This window comes from Polypterus senegalus, chromosome 10 (genome assembly GCF_016835505.1).
Source record: "Polypterus senegalus isolate Bchr_013 chromosome 10, ASM1683550v1, whole genome shotgun sequence".
Classification (NCBI taxonomy): Eukaryota; Metazoa; Chordata; class Cladistia; order Polypteriformes; family Polypteridae; genus Polypterus; species Polypterus senegalus.
Window position 1 is genome coordinate 179,435,772 of NC_053163.1, and position 16,017 is coordinate 179,451,788.

The window sequence follows — 16,017 nt, forward strand, 5'->3', positions numbered from 1 at the left end:
ATTACACAGAATAGGGGTAAAATAATAGGAAAACAACAGAAACAGAATTAAACATTTAAAGCTATAGCAAAAAATAAAAATGTTTCTGAACATCTTATAGAGTGGAAATCATACTGCTGAGCTCTCCCGGATGCAGAATAAGAGAAGAGAAAAAGACCAGCTAACTAAATGAGATCAATTATTATCACTTATTGTTAATTTGATTTGAACAAAAACCTGCAACCCCAGGAAGTCACCAGGACCAGATCTGGGAGCCACTGCTCTAGATAGATAGATAGATAGATAGATAGATAGATAGTGTAAAACACTAGGGGTCGCTGTTGCCCCTTTCAACCCAACAGACAGACACACTGAAAACAGGGTAAAATCACCAAGAAGGTTTTTAAATTATTTTTCTTCTGGTTGTTCTGCCCAGAAGCACCTCTGCCACCATAAACAGGCAATACAATAAATACAATAAACCAACACAAATCTCTCCTCCACACCTCCCAGCTATCTCTGTCCTACTCTTCCCAACTCCAGCTCACTTGCTGGGTCTCCAACAGTCTTTTATATAGTGTCTGACCTGGAAGTACTTCGGAACTTCTGTCCCCCTGACTCGATAGTACCTCCGGGCTATGTAAAAAATACGAGTCCCCAGGTCCCCCCGCAGCGTCTCCTGGCGGCACCCACAGTACCCAGCAGGGCTGAGAAGCCGGACTCCAGATCCCATGGTGCCCTTCAGGAATCTGGGGCACCACTATGCTTTAGGGAAATCGCCATCTAGCGTCTTGGGGGAGGTTGTGTCCCACAGTAGCTGCCTTCCTCCATCCTTCTCCTTTTTGAGCCGGCCGTCTGCGACAATGGATAGCTAGATAGATAAATAGATCTAAAATAAAAAATACTGAAATAAAACACACATTACCTAGCCATTTAGCAATGGCTTCCTCCCAATTCCAAGGTCTCCTGTATGCTGATCGCAGGGGCTTTTTTTGCCTTGGTCAAAAAAAGCTCTCACTACTGTTTCTACAGTTATCTGGTTAGCACTCAGAGGTCTGAAGGTACCCCCAAGGAACTCCCCCTGGGCACTAGGTTTCCCTGCAGACATCCCGCTGCACAGAGTGTAATTAGGAAGGGCCAGTCTGTCTGTCCTCCCCAATACTTCTGTGATTTTAACCCCCAGTGAGCTCTGGCATGGGGACATTAACCAGGGTAACAAATTGATTGTTCCTCTTCCCACTTTCACAGGATTTAAATTGAAATAGTAATTTTTTCCACCAAAATGCGATATTCTATACGGTGGTCCAGATCTAATTATGCAGATGCAGATTGTCTGGATGACTTTGATTTATGCAGGGACGATTCCAGTTTGGTGCAAAGACGATTCCTTCATGTCGTCAGTTCGCACACTTCTCAATGGTCCAGGATTTTTCGGGTGATTTTCTATGTAATAAACTTAATAAGTTATAGCGTAATGAAAATTGCATAATTAGATCTGGACCACCCTATATATAACGGTAGCGCTGCTGCCTCGCAGTTAGGAGACCCAGGTTCACTTCCCGAGTCCTCCCTGCGTGGAGTTTGCATGTTCTCCCCGTGTCTGCGTGGGTTTCCTCCCACAGTCCAATGACATGCAGGTTAGGTGTATTGGCGATTCAAAATTGTCCCTATTGTGTGCTTGGTGTGTGGGTGGGTGTGTGTGTGCTTGCCCTGCGGTAAGCTGGTGCCCTGCCCGCGGTTTGTTTCCTGCCTTGCACCCTGTGTTGGCTGGGATTGGCTCCAGCAGACCCCCATGACTCTGTAGTTGGGATATAGCAGGTTGGATAATAGATGGATGGATGGATGGTCGATATTCGATATGGTCAAAAAAACCTAAAAGATGGAATATCTGCACCACATAAAAAGGCACTCTACACACACTTTGTCTGTTTAGGCAATTCAATGCTTCCTCCCAATGAACTTATTAATTTCATTTTTTTGAGTATCTGCGCAATATACAATATACGCTGGACCACCGGGAAAATCACACTGGTGAGGTCTGTACAGCAACAGAGGAAGGGGGCAGAGTATTGACCGATGAATGTCATAAAAAAGGACAAGGACAGCTATCTGGGGTCGACCCTCGTAGAACGCCTGTGAACGAGAGACTACACGACCGGTACTGCACTACCGGACAGTACCTGATGCCTGGAGGCTTTTGAATACTGATGGCGGCATTTCCCATGGCTATGCTGTGGGAGTTCAAGATGGCGATTTTGAATCCAGTGGGACGTACAATAAAGAAAGCATTCGACAATCACTGGTGTCTCTTCAGTAGTCTTCTTGGCATCGGGTCATTAGAATGCATTTATTCATTTGAATTTATTTTTCTATTTATCATTTAATTGTTTGACTGGGTGTATTATTTGTCATGCGAGTCTATATCCTCGTTTTTATGTTTCTGCCAATGTGTGCATTTAAATGTCCCCTTGGAATTAATCTAATCTAATCATAGTCCAAAACAAGGTATATACAGTATGACAATTGGAAATATTAGCAAAGGAAGCAGATATTTTTCCAAAAAGTAATAATTTCGTGAATAGCTGTGCCTCAAAGAAACATTTCAATTAGCAAGTTTTTTTCCAGCCATTTGTGCGTCTCCTTTACTGCATTTTGAGTTTCTATTGTATGCATTGTTTTCAACACCTTGCCTGTCATGCTGGCATCCATTTCTGCCAGTCTCTCTCTCTCTCTCTCGTTCTGTTTGACTCTTTTATGTAAGAAAGGCAAAACTCTCAAATCATTACTATGCAAATGAGAGACCATAACGCATATAAAATGTGGAACAGATTTCCAAAAATAGTTCAAGAGATAAATAGGTGTGTGGAGGCACAAGAACAAAAATCAAATGAATAAGCAACGGTTCTTATATCAGCAGGCCTGACTGGGAGCTCTGTTCTGTCAAAGGCTTGTGTCACAAGTGAGGCGTCTCTTTCAGGGACTGCCATTTTTATATGCTTCAGACCGAAAGGGGCGGGTCTTTTGGGGAGTGATGAAGGCGTGGTCATTTGGACTCCTGGGGCATCTTTTCTGAGCTGCAAAGGGAAGAGACAAGACAGTTAAAGGCAGTGGTGCCCTGAAATGAGGAGACCATGTAACAAAAGTGTTGTCATTTGCACGTGGTTTGACCGAATTGTACGCAAAGCCACTTAAATGAAACTCTGCAATGTGCACTTTAATCATGCCTGAATTGTTTGATTTGTAATTTTAAACTGTGGAGCAGAGAGGTAAATTAAGGAATAATGTATCTTTGCTGCGGTGGGTTGGCACCCTGCCCAGGATTGGTTCCTGCCTTGTGCCCTGTGTTGGCTGGGATTGGCTCCAGCAGACCCCCGTGACCCTGTGTTCGGATCCAGCAGGTTAGAAAATGGATGGATGGTTGTATCTTTGTCCTACATATAATGGAGGGCACTTTATGTTCTGCTGCTTTAAAATAAATATGGAGGAGCAGCAACAGAACATGATCCTTTTGAATGTTTTGATAAGGCACCTGCAAAACTAATGACAAGAGTGAAATTAAAGGGGACCCGGATTAGATTGAGTTTTCTTTTTGAATTATTGAAAGTTATATATTGATCATTTTATCCTTCACTGGTGTTTGTTTTTATGGAACTATTTATTTATTTAATGAAGTACAGTACAGGCCAAAAGTTTGGACACACCTCCTCATTCAATGTGTTTTCTTTATTTTCATAACCATTTACATTGGTAGATTCTCACTGAAGGCATCAAAACTATGAATGAACACATGTGGAGTTATGTACTTAACAAAAAAGGTGAAATAACTGAAAACATGTTTTATATTCTAGTTTCTTCAAAATAGCCACCCTTTGCTCTAATTACTGCTTTGCACACTCTTGGCATTCTCTGGATGAGCTTCAACAGGTAGTCACCTGAAATGGTTTTCACTTCACAGGTGTGCCTTATCAGGGTTATTTAGTGGAATTTCTTGCTTTATCAATGGGGTTGGGACCTGCAGTTGTGTTGTGCAGAAGTCAGGTTAGTTGGACGATCATTTATTTTTCAACAGGACAATGACCCAAAACACACCTCCAGGCTGTGTAAGGGCTATTTGACCAAGAAGGAGAGTGATGGAGTGCTGTAAATGGTTATGAAAATAAAGAAAACACATTGAATGAGGAGGTGTGTCCAAACTTTTGGCCTGTACTGTACATTCACCCCAATTTATTTGTTTAAGTTGGAATAAAAAGCATAATGCATTTATTTGCACCAACCTACTTGTCTGTGTGCTGTCATTGCAGTCCATCCAAGTCATTACTATTACTGTCCCAGGTTCAAGAAGACACCAAGCCTGCAGGCAACCAATTATGTCAATTGATGCACCAGAGCAGCGTGAATCGTGGACTTCTGGAAAGCAAGAAATAATCTGTATTTGTGTGTGAGCTGTTAATCGAAATTAAGTCTCTTTAACTGTGTTGATGTTTCATAAACTGTATCATCAGTCTGCTATATTGTTTGCTATTGGATGCGGAGTCCAAACTGTAAACACAGCTGCACCCACACATAATATAAATCTTTTTCAAATAAAAATGTATCTTTATATAGCAAAAATGTGCACATAGCATAGACAATGCATTATCAGATGGTAATCACATAAGGTGAAGATGTATAACTTTCATTATCTCCATTACTTTTGCTGTGATATTTTAGGTCACAGCTAGCCAACCTTATCCCCATGTAGGGTGTGGTCATTTGAGGTAATAACAGGTCTATAACTGTGATAGATTTTGGGCTACCAACCCATCTGTCCCTGTTCTGTGCTCGATGGAGTGACAACAAACAGAAATGACGTCCTCAGGCATTTTAACAAAAGACAGCTGCCCAACAAGACTTCTGCTTATGGCTCGAAAGAACTCTGCCTCTTCGGATCTCTCATCAACATGTCACACATCCATCCGGGCAGCTGGGCTTTTATGGTCTTGGGGTTGGAAGGGGCGGAGTCAGTTGCCCTCACTGGGCAGTCTCTCACACAGTGCAAACACAGTTAGCAGCAGCACCACTTCTCGGCCTGCAGTGGTATTACATAAGTAGGAGGAACCTGGATGATGACCCTCTGATGTGAATGTGTGACAAGGGTGTTTTTTTATTAACTTTGAATTTGAAGCAGATAGCTAGTATGCTGGCTGAGGTTGTAAGCAGTGTTTTTCAGTTAGTCAGCCTGTTTGCAAAAATAGGAAAATTTTGACTTATTTAAATTGCAATGATGTCCTAACCATGTTACACTGTCTATGCAGAGTGCAAACAAGGATGCCGCCATTAAAGAAAAATGTTTTAAAAAATCTATTTTTTATTTTCCTATTCACTTTCATCCTATTGATATTTAACTATTGCAGGTAATTTTAATAACAATAATAATAATATTCATAATTAGAGGGCTCTAGCCCTACTTGCTTCGCTCGCCAACCACTGAGGACAGGTAGTAGGTGCCCACTATCGCTTGAAGGGCGTCAAGGTGCTCCTCCATTACAGAAAGCTATTGTATTTAAAGAGATGGTATATAGAAGAGGGCGGCACGGTGGCGCAGTGGGTAGCACTGCTAGGAGACCTGGGTTCGCTTCCTGGGTCCTCCCTGCGTGGAGTTTGCATGTTCCCCCGGTGTCTGCGTGGGTTTCCTTTGGGTACTCTGGTTTCCTCCCACAGTCCAAAGACATGCAGGTTAGGTACATTGGCGATTTAAATTGTCCCTAGTGTGTGCTTGGTATGTGGGTGTGTGTTTGTGTGTGCGCCATGCGGTGGGCTGGCGCCCTGCCCGGTTTGTTTCCTGCCTTGTGCCCTGTGTTGGCTGGAATTGGCTCCAGCAGACCCCCGTGACCCTGTAGTTAGGATATAGCGGGTTGGATAATGGATGGATGGATGATATATAGAAGAATATGCAGGATGTGGGAGGAAGATGGTTTGTTCCTTAATTATCATAGATACAAAATCAGTTATATCTGTTGTCACATACGTGCGAGTAGGAGACAGCTGAAGGGCTTAAGTAATGTTAATACCACATCCGACCAGGGGAGGGCGGGGTGCACTGACTGTCTTTCTCAGTTCTCTGCAGACCATTCCCGAGAAATCCTAATAGTTCCGGTACCTTAGAAGACGTCACTTCCGGGTCCCGGCTCGTCGATGATGTCACTTCCAGGTGCCGGACATTTGATGACGTCACTTCCGGGACACGCCCCTTTGGTGCAGTCACTTCCTGTATGGGCCTTTAAAGCTGCCATTTTGCCACCATGGAATCAGTTCTGCTTTGGATTCAGTGTTGTGAACATCTCTGTTCAATTCTACAAACCTTTTGCAGCTAGGGATATTATACAGGTGGCTGCCCCAAACCTTTTTTTGATGTCTGGTCTGTTTTTATATCACACTATTTTAAATAGTCTATTTTAAATAACAATGAATAATAAAACATAGTGAAAAGTAAAAAAGTAAAAGTAGAAGTAAAAAAGTAAAACATAATAAAATGTAATGAACGGTAAATAAAAAATGTAATTACATTAATGTCTCGTCAAAAACAACATTACAAATTACTTTATCCTCTAACTTACATTTTATAAATGTTGTTTTTTTGCATTTCTGTACTGTTCAGGATGTTTTTCTTTTGCTTGAATCGAAAATGTGCTTTTCTGTCTTGCCCTTATAACTGACTGCATCAATGGGCGTGTCATGGGGTGGTGTGGAGAAAGGATGTGTGCAGTAGGAGTAGTGATTGGAAAAACGGTGTGGAGGGGTGTGGTCAAGGCCGAATAACACAGACACAGCAGAAAACATTTTTAATATAATTAAGAGTTAATAATAATAATAAGAATAATAATTCCTTAAGTTTATATAGCGCTTTTCTCACTGCTCGCAGCGCTTGTAGAGAGTGGGTAGCCATTTCAACCAGCCAGGCCTGTTTTGCTCCTCCCATTGCCTTCCATTTTTTTCTTCTCCTTTGGTTCTTTCCTTTCTCCTCCTATATATGTAAATTGGATTTTCCTTTTCATTCACACACTTGGTGAAAGTCACATATCTAAAACATGGTGTCTAATGCCTTTTTTGATCAGCTTGTAAATACCCTTGACTTTTATATCTTTGCAAATGCATACTGATGAAGCCCTTTACTAACTTCATCGTGTCACTTAGTTATTTAACTCTGATTATGTACATTTTATTTCATCTGCCTGTCTGTTTCTCACTACTAAGGTTCATTTTTGTCATTAGCAATAATTTTCAATTCTGTGGCATATTCAGATGTTCTTTATGCATTTTCATGAATGCCTGAGCATAGTGATATACCTTCTTCTGGGTTTCATGAAATACTGATTTAATTGTATTTACAAAAGATAGTAAAATATTAGATGGCCTTTTTCATTATTAAGCAAGCTATTTTAACAGCTCCTTGACAAAAGAAGAAGGTTGAAGCTGTGGCATAATTTAAAACCTGTGAAATGTTGCAGGATCATCTTGTACATGTTTAGGAAGGCTAATTTTCAGCTCTCAGACAACCACAATGTGACTGTCTGAGGCTGATGAATGAAGAACCAGACATATTGTTGCGGTTCTGCCTGTTCAAAGTATCAAAAAAGTGTACACCTCTAAAAGCATAAGCTATATCTCCACTTCCAGGCAGGTCAAAAAACCAAAGTAGTAGGCCTCACTCCTCTAAGTAGTCTAGACCCAAACTCAGGCTTACATCCTGCACAGGCCTACTAGGGGGTAAAGGCTTTTAAATGCAAAATGTCCACAAAAGGGAGAGTGGAAAACCATAAAACAAATTTGGCCTAAAAACAACACATTTATTAATCCATCCACTTTCTAAGCCTGCTTAATATTTAAATATTTTATTAAATGGATTAGACAAAATAATATCTAAACACTAGAACCAGTAAAAGAAAACAAAAAATAGGTTTTCTAAAATGTACTATTAAAAGCAAACAAATCCAATAATCATAAAAAAACAAGCAATACCTTAACTGGAGAACCAGTTTTCAAAACCATAGAATCCAAATATTATGATTGCAGCAGAAGACAAATGGCAAAAATGTAAGGACTTTATAAAAACCTAACTTGAATCCAAACTGGCATGCCCCACAGTAGGTCTCACCCCAGCAGAGGCGGCCTTTGGGGGTGGCGACTTGGGCAATCGCCCCCGGCCCCGCGCCTGAGGGGGGCCCCGCGATAGGAAATTCTTTTATCACAGTCAGCTCATCATACAAACATGCGGGGCCTCTGCTAGACATTCAAATCCGTTATAGACTGAAATACGGTACTTGGTGGATTTCTTCGGAAACCACTCATAAACGAGGACTTGTTACTTTAGAAGCCTTTCCCGGCATCTACAGTATACTAATAACCAAGAAAGCTCTTAGCATGACATTTTTGGTTTCAAAATACCGTAATAATTCCGCCCTTCAGTTTCGGATTTACACTGGGTCAGCAAAGAAGGCGACGCTAATACCATGCAGGTGTCTCCAAATGGCCTTATCTCGACTCTTCTTTCTTGTCGAAATATAGAGTGAGAAATCATGTTTCTTGCTTTTGGGTGAAAAGAGTGGACCTTGGCAGGGCGTTCCTAACGGACGCCTCTAAGTCATCGCCCCCAAGAAATAACTCTTATCGCACGCCTTACGCTTGTAGCACCTCAGTTTGGCTTCGGAATTCGGACCTCGCATAGTTATACATGGATACGTAATATTATGATTAGAGGCGAACAAGCCCGTGAGCATGGTGGTATGGTATATAGTCTACACTTATGGCTCTCGGCTCCACATATGACACTCGCCCAAGGCCCCGCGTACTCCTAAGGCCGCCTCTGACCCCAGTAGAGCCGGATCCTTAGAAAACTGAGACGCTTCAGGTCTATTCTAGGCCTTAACATAGACAACAGGATTTTAAAGGTCAAAAATGCAAAGGAATGTCTCAGATATCTCAAAATATGTCTCAAATGAGGCAATGCTGTGCTTGTACAGAGACAAGTCGAACCAGAATATTTCTAAAAGAGGATATTGTGTTTCAGTCATGGTCCCCGAACCTGAGGTTCAAGTTTCATGATTTAGGCCTGACTTGTTCATTTTTGATTTTTTTATTTATGTTAATGTTAGTCTTGTTGATTAGTTCCATTATTCTTTGGTTTTGATTGTGTCTATGTAGGTAAGCTACCTGGGTTATGTTCCGTTTGTTTTGTGGTTGGCCCCCCAAGAGGTGGGTGCCACCTGATAATTTGGTGATAATGTGATAAATCTGGTGGGTCTCCCATAGTTCCTGCTGGTTTATTTGGAATGTGCTAGGGAGTTTAAGTGAGTACTCAGTTTTTGCATTGCTTTGTTTTTTTGTAATCCAGTTGATTTTTTGATGTTTTTGTTTTGAGACTTGTTTACTTGGATTGCCTTATGTTTCAGGAAAATCCTTTGTGTCTTTTGTGCCCTACAGAGCCTCACTATGTCACATTGCATTTTGTGAAAAATATATTTTTTTTTATTTTTTAGAAAGGTGTTTTATTAGCCCTTTTAACTAATGGGGGTTTGGTGGCATACCCCCTTCTAGTGAGAATTTTAGGTGCTTTTTGACACTTAGGTGCCTTGAGACTCCTGGTTCATAACAAAAGTTTCTTAACAAAAATTCAAACATAACAAAAAAACTAAAAATGTTTTTTAAAAAGGTAGCACAAACCACAGCAAACAAGTCCCAGATCATAATTCAACAAAGTAAATCAGTAACAAGTGGGAAGATCAAAATAGCCAGTAAAGACTAACAAAACAGCACTGCTAACAAAGCGTAGTCAATGAACAATGAGGAGCTGCATATCCCATGAGCCTTCATAGGACTGGGAGTGGTCTTTTACCTGTGATGGACAGGTGGCCCCACCTCTTTATGTTAACACCCACCAAACACAAGGAGCACATGAAACAGTACATAAAGTTTTTTAAACACAATAAAAACGATCACACTTTAAACATATCAACTAAATGATAAATGATCAGAACAATATTAACGGAAAAGGCCAAAGTAAAAAACTCAAACCGAAGAATGAACGAAAAAGATACAGAAAAAAATATAAACATAAGTCAGGAAAGGAACACTGCTCAAAATGTAACACTGAAATGACCTAATACTGTATTACAGAAATAAACAGTGAGGTCTTGTAGAATATTTGGAAAAGCAGAAGGAGTCAGTCAAAATGTTATACAACCCTGGCTTCATTGCAGGACTCGAAAAAATACTGAATTTGAACAGTAAAGGTTAGCCATAATGATTCAAGTCAGCAGTAAAAAAGACGTCTGAAAGTACTTTTTCATTTGAAACAGTGATGAAGAAATGCTCTCGAGTTGTTCAGAAGGATCTTTTTAAGAACAGATGAAATGTGGGAGTTAAAGACCTGGCCAGTTTTCAAGGATGACTCAAATATACTAGACAGAAGAGATTAGGTGTAGTAGGCAGGATTTAAAATTCAAGTTGAAAACTCTAGCTTTAGCTTTTTTTTTTTTTTTAGAGGTCCCACAAGGAGCACATTTCTCTGCAGGAAATTAGAATCATGTAGGCCTTCTGTGTGACACTTCAGAAAAAATCTGCAACAGTTTAATAGGCATGGCGTAGTATGCTTAGTAAATCATCCTGCGTCAAAGCCTGAAAAATGACTCACTAGGCTGGTTGGCTTTGAAAAATAATGCAAATGGGGCAGAGAGTGGGTGGAAATATAATGGAAAACAATGAAAATGGCAGATGATGGAGTGCTAAACTCAAGTTTAGAAACGGGTGGAGTAAGAACCACATAGAAACATTAACTGCAATGTTTTGAGTATGTGCTGGCAGTGAAGGACCACAAGAGATTACCGTGTCACTAACAGCTTTTGAATTGTGAAAAGAGTTGTTCCATTTTAGAAGAAGAAGATAAAATAACCTTCTGGATCAATTTCCTTTCATAGAGGCATTCCACCAACACTATTAGAGGGTCCTTTATCAATAATCAGTAGCAGGAAGTCCACATTATGCATGCTTAGCCCCAGCTCCACCAGGTCTTTTCTTTCCCGGGAATACATGCTCTGCTAATTTATATTTATATTATTCCTTTATATTATACAAGCTGTCCCCCGCAGCTCTGCCCACATAGTAGTGAAACAGGACAAACTTTAAAAATCAATAAAAAAAATATGTAATTCTGGCCAAGTGGAAGGTAGGTACTCTCCAACGTCAAACGCTGACATTGTATCTGATTGTGTTCTGATGTGAGAGCATCCCCTACGTGGAGACAAAAGCACATGGCCGTGATACGTCTAGCAATCAGCAGCTACCCTCTAAAACACACGTAGTTCTGATCTCTCTTTCCAAAATGTCAAATGTTACTCATTAACAATCTGTAGATGATAATGTCTATTGAACAAACAGGTATCGCTAACTAAGCACAGGTAAGGTACGCGCCAACATGTGACGGGTGGTAGAGCAACTCAAATGGAGGCTGGTGCGTGAGTGAAGAGGGAGCCGCTCTCTTGGATTCGGGCAAATAAATCAGTACCACAAGTGAACTATGATGAGAGAAGCTGCAAAATCAACGGGAATATGTTCAAGCAAAGTATCGAAAAAAGTAGTTCTCTCGTGAAAGCGGACAGACGGACATTGGATTTATATATATATATATATATATATATATATATACACACACATATATAAATATATATATATATATATACATATACAGTATATATATATATACGCCTGTATATATATATATATTGTCACACACGTGCACATGGGAGGATGGGATGCAGCTTAAGGGCTTGAATAAGGGCAATTCCGAACCAGACCGGGATGTGGCAGAGTGCATTGATTCTTTTTCTTGCTTTCTGCAGACCGCTCACAGGAAATTCCACCTGGCCCTGTTGATGTCATTTCTGTTTATTTATTATTATTATTATATTATTACCACCATTATTTCGGTGATATGATGCCACTGTCGGCCGCCATATTGAACTTTTCAACAGTCTTTGTTACTTATGGGCCCATCTTCAAGAAATTTGGTACACAGGTTCCCAACGCTAACTGAATCCTACTTACGTACATATATACGTTCATAGTCTGCAGCTCGGTCACCGTGTGAGGTGGCATTGGGTCCCCCATCCCAAGGCCTCCCACGTTGTTGGATGCCTGCCTATATAAGACCGTCCATCGCTCCGGTCTCTACATTCCCTTCCTTGCTTCGCTACGAGATTCACGTCTCCCTACTGATAACTACAGCCTTTTTGTTTAATCCACGGCTTCTCCGCTGTTTTATTGTTTGTTTATTACAATTATAGATAGGTATTTTAGACTTACTTTACATTGTTCAGGTACCCATTTCCTTTATCATTCCAACCCCCATTACCATGTCTATCGAGGTGATCACTATCGATCAAAGAACTGTCACTTACCGAGTGGTTTCCATGCCCGGAGATGGCACCTGCCTTTTCCATTCTCTTTGTTACATATTGCACGGCCATATCAGGCTCACTCTTGATATCCGGAGGAACATTGTGTCTTCTGTATTGAATGACTGGGTTCAAGGTGTGGACTGATGACGGTACAGGAGATGATTATACTACACAGGAGCACTAGAAGAGTGAAATGCTTAAGCCCTTCACCTATGGTTCTGCATGTGAGTTGATGGCTGCCGCTGAATTGTTCGGTTGTCGCTTTCAAGTGTACCGAAATGGCCAAATATTTTACACCTTTCGACAACCGCCAATGTCTCTTAAACATCTTAGATTCACAGGTGACGATTTCAGTAGTGGACATTTTGATGTTTATGAATGTTTAAACTCTCAAAAGCTGGATGTGAAGTTATCGATGAAACCGGTTGTGTGCTTACAACGCTTGACAGATGCCAAATGTTACTTCAACACAACAAATCCTGCAAATACTGTCGTAATTGAAACAAACCATGAAACTCAAACCGATTATGACAGCAGCAATCCAAGCTGTGAGATTTGAGACAAGATTACTGTTCACATGGCAAACTGTGCGTTGCATGCTCAAGAGTAAGCTCAGTGCACAGCTTGGTCATGTTACAACCGAAGGGCTGAACTGACAACGTGGTATACAAAGAGATCCTTAACAAATAATTATTGGTATATTTTCCCTCAGTTTAAAAAGGTAAAATTTTCTTCTTAATAAAAATTTTAATGCAGTACTTCTCCGCTGCGAAGCACGGGTATTTTGCTAGTATAGATATAATATAAAAAGGCGATACCCCTCCCTTAGTGATATGGTGGTAAGAAATCACATAGGAGAAATAACTTAGCTTTCTTTAATGATGGTTTACACAGCATAACAGACGAGGAAGCCATGACAAGACTATCACCAAAGTGGGAGCCCGATGTATACAATCTGCCATTTTCATCGATGCGCTGGAAGGATTTTCAGGATCAGATGATGTTATCTCCCATCCGTCAGTCATCTTTAAAGGTGTGCCGGGCAATGTTCCAAGGCTTTATACTCTTCTCCATATACAGGCCCCCACCTAGGTAAATCATGCCATTCCATACAAGGAAAAGAAGATCCAATGTCATGCTGACTCTGACACACAGAAATAGTACAATGCCCATTTCACAGTTTGTCCTTAACTTGTCTTGTCTTAAAAAGCTTACCTAGCAATTCATATATGGTGAACTCCGGTGTGCTGAATCTGGCCTTGTGTTAGCTGTACATGTGAGTGGATATTTTTTGTACAGAGCACAGTGACATATTAAACTTATATACTTAGTACAATGGGGAAGTGAACTTTTGCCAGTTAAGTCCATGTCACATTAGACGACTTTTCCCGCAATTTTCAGTCATAGCCTTCATTTACATATTCTTAACCAGCAAGAGGCGGCTGGTGGTGAAGCTGATCATCTAACATGACATACCCGACAAATGAGGCCAACTAGTCTATGAGTAGTTAGAATAAAATGAAACAGGTCTGATTTTCACTATGGTCACAGGAGAGGGCGTTTTGCATACAAGAGTTGAGAACCAATGAAGTATAATGCATAGGAATAAGGAATATGCGTGTTTTGAACATCACAAATAGAAGAGAAGCTTGTCTATCTAGTGTGTAGTGTTTTACGAATTAAAACAGAATGAAAAACAGAGTAACAATACTGAGAGTGCAGTTGAAGGCTCCTCAACTCTTAACCCTTCATACAGCACCAGCACAGCATCGGCTCCTTCAGGCAGCATGGGGGCTGTGGACCACACAAACAGAGGAGAAGTTCATCTGTTTAATGTCTCATATTTTATACACCATAACAGAATGGAAAAGAGAAACAGAGAGAGAGAGAGATTTCTGCTGAACACACTGCAGCTATTAGCACTTCATACATCACTGGCTCTGTCAAGCAGCGCACTCTTGGCTGTCAGGAAAAGGAGCTGGAAAATCGGAGCTCAGCTGGTAAATGTGACTTGGGCTGTAATATGACATGGTAATGGTGGCAAGATCAGTGACAACAATTAGCAAATCTGACATACTCTACGACAACAAGTCACGTAATGTTATTAGTGGAGATGAACCTGGTGCCTCCAAAGCCAGAATGTCTTGCAGTATGAATGCTGTCATTTGGAGCAGTGTTTCTTAAACTATGGGTTGTGACCCAATTCTCTGATATGTCGCCACATGATTGTTTGCCCCAGTGTGAATTCTGTACCGAGTTATAAACCACCCACAGTGCAGCATAACATTTGCGGCAGTGCCGCGTGTGAAACAATGCTGTTGACGCATCACAGAAAGCTTTTGTTACTGTGGCACTAACATATGTATAATAAGTATTCCCATCTCACAACCAGTGAAACAATCCGACTGGAAGACTGACAGCAGAGACATGGGCACGAAAAGGGGGCGAGAGGAGGAAATGACAGGCAAGCTTGAGAGGTGAAGCAACTGCGGCACGAGTTTGAAATGTTAAAATGAAAATAGATGTGGCTCAAGAATGTGACAATTTTATGGGTTTTATGAAGGCAGAGTTAATAGAGTGAGGATATATATATAGTGCTGTGGCAGTGTTTTAATTTAAATGTAGTTTTTGTGCTCAGGGACATGGTTGGTTCCTCATTACATGTTCGCCTTTATGGCATAAAGTACGTTGAATCTAAACCTGCAACTGAGGTGCAAAGAAGACTTTAACGTGCTATTGGGAGAAGCAATTCCTTCTTGTCGCACTATTTTAAAGTAGTTTGATAAATACCAGTCTACTTGGAATGTGAAAGACATGTTTGTTAGACCATGAGAACTGCAAGGACATCAGAAAATATCAAAAGGGTGGGACAAGCAGTAGACATTCAGCACCATGTTTGTCAGTAAAGTTAAACATTTCAGACTGGACTGTTCATTGAAAAATTCTTCACCCGTATAACGTACACATAGCATATATACTTTTTGAGAATAATTTAGCTGTTTGAACTGTTAAATGGAAACCAGATTATGTTTAACTCTTTTATAAAAATGCATTGTTAGTGGTGGAGCTCATTTGAACAACATTTATTTATTTAATGTTTCCTAAGGCAAGCTGCATTAATTAATTCATTTCTTTAACTACTTCATTCCTTAACTGCCACCAGGAGTCAAATGTCAAAGTTAAATGACATTTCGTATAAGGCTTTGTCACACACGGGGCATTTGTGAAACAATTGGTTGTGTGGCAGAAGCGCTTGGTTGGCACCGACCTGACACAGACTGACACCAGAGGCACATGAAAATTAAAATAAAAGATTTATTTTGTCTTCAGCCGTGGGGCACGTCTTTCCCACGTCCCACATGCCCCACACAGTCACCAAAAACACACCAAAAAAAAAACACCAACACACTCTTCTTCCTCCACTCCTCCCAGGCAGCTTTGTCCAACTCCTCTGGCGCCTCGAGTAGTGGCTACAGGCTCATCTTGTAGCCCACCCAGAAGTGCTTCAGGTGATAACCTAATTCAGGCTGCACTTCTGGGTGTGGCTGCCTTCCAGCCGACACAGGCTTGTTAAACTGTGCAGCTCCTCCCGGTGGTGGCCACAGAG